Below are 1,928 nucleotides of genomic sequence, written 5' to 3'. Positions count from 1 at the left end.
GCTTTGCCCCCAGTACATTTTGGAACAGAGAAGACCCAATACCTGTCTGTATTTGGCTCCAGGCTGTGTGTTACTTCTTAATGGAACTCCTCAAGTCTCTCTCTATAAGCTTCCAGGGGGGGAAGCGTCATCATGTCAATAGCTTGAAATTGGCCATGATCAGGTATTTATACCACAGAAATTGGCAAGCACGACAAACCAGTGTCCTTTTTTGTCCCAGATGGCTGGTTATTAAACATTTTCCAGCACACTCCTGCACAAGGCCAGCAGGCAAGGTGCAGCAGATAACACTAGCTGTTTGTCCATACTTATTCTTAAATAAGCTCTGCCCTTAAAACACAACCACTGCGGCACCCAGTGGTTGGAGGCATGGCGGGCTGGTGGCGGGCGCTCCTGTGCACCGCCCGGTGCTACCCTTGGCCCACGAACTTGCTGCTCTACGCCGCGCTCTTCTCAGCTGGCGATGCGCTGCAGCAGTGGCCGCGGGGCGGCCCTGCCGACCGGTGGCACACACAGCGCGTGGCCACTGTGGCCGTGGCCTTCCACGCGAACTTCAACTACGTGCGGCTGCGCCTGATGGAGCACGCGCACCGTCCTGGCCAAGGTGCTGTGCGACCAGGCGTTCGGCGGGCCGGTGTACGTCTCTGCCTTCTACTTCGGTATGAGTATTCTCCAGCAAAAGGCTGACATATTTTGGGACCTGAGACAGAAATTCTAGAATACATATAAGAGTGGTCTGATGTACTGGCCTTTTGTACAGGCAGCTGTTCTGTCTTAAGCTGGGCACAGTCCAGACCTTTACCTACTTTGGCCCAAGGCCCATAAAACTGTATTTTCTTGGAGATGGTTATGACTTGTAGGCATTGATGCCCCTGGCCCAACTTGCACATATGCTCTGAAAACCATCTCGTCACACCCCTCCCCAGCTTCCCTGGTGGCAGAGTGGTTAAGAATCCACCTACTAATGCAGGGGACACGGGTTCGAGTCCTGGTCCGGAAAGATCCCACATGCCGTGGAGCAGCTAAGCCCATGCGCCACAACTACTGAGCCTGCGCTATAGAGCCCACAAGTCACAACTACTGAAGCCCATGCACCTAGAGTCCGTGCTCCGCAACAAGAGAAGCCACCGCAATGAGAAGCCCGCGCACTGCAACGAAGAGTAGCCCCCACTCGCCGCAACTAGAGGAAGCCCACACACAGCAACCAAGATTCAACACAGCCAAAAATAAAATAAATTAAATAAACAAATTAAAAAAAGAATTGGGCGGAGGGAATTCCCTGCAGTCCAGTGGTTAGAACTCCATGCTTCCACTGCAGGGGCCCGGGGTTTGACCCCTGGTCAGGGAACAAAGATCCCGCAAGCCACGAGGCGTGGCCAAAACAAAAAAGGGGGAATTGGGTGGAATCGTGACAGTTGGGCCTTCTCCAAACCACTAAATTACCCTTTGTGATGGTTAATTTTATGTGTCCACTTGACTGGGCCACGGGGTGCCCAGATATTTGGTCAAACGTTATTCTGGGTGTTTCTCTGAAGGTGTTTTTGGATGACAGTAACATTTATATTGGTAGACTAAGTCAAGCAGATTGCCTTCCCTAATGTGGGTGGGCCTTGTCCAATCAGCTGAAGGCCTGAATAGAACAAAAAGGCTGGCCTCATCCCAAGTAATGGAATTCTTACTGCCTGACTGCCTTCAAACGGGGACATTGGCTTTTCTTCTACTGTTGGTCTCGAAACATTGGCTCTTCCTATGTCTTGAGCCTGTCGGCCTTCAGGTGGGAGCTACACCATTGGCTCACCTGGTTCTCAGGCCTTCAGACTCAGACTAGAACTAAACCATTGCCCCTCCTGGGTCTCCAGCTTGCTGACTCACCCTGCAGATTTGGGACCTGTCTCCATAATCATGTGAGTCAATTCCTTATAATAAAT

General features: G+C 51.6%; 1 pseudogene; it reads left to right on the top strand.

Annotated features, from left to right (window-relative positions):
• Positions 1-369: 369 nt before the first annotated feature.
• LOC132518321 (mpv17-like protein) lies at positions 370-825 on the top strand (annotated as a pseudogene).
• The last annotated feature ends 1,103 nt before the right edge of the window (positions 826-1,928 follow it).

Source organism: Lagenorhynchus albirostris, chromosome 3 (genome assembly GCF_949774975.1).
Source record: "Lagenorhynchus albirostris chromosome 3, mLagAlb1.1, whole genome shotgun sequence".
NCBI lineage: Eukaryota > Metazoa > Chordata > Mammalia > Artiodactyla > Delphinidae > Lagenorhynchus > Lagenorhynchus albirostris.
This window is presented reverse-complemented; position numbering and strand designations above follow the sequence as displayed.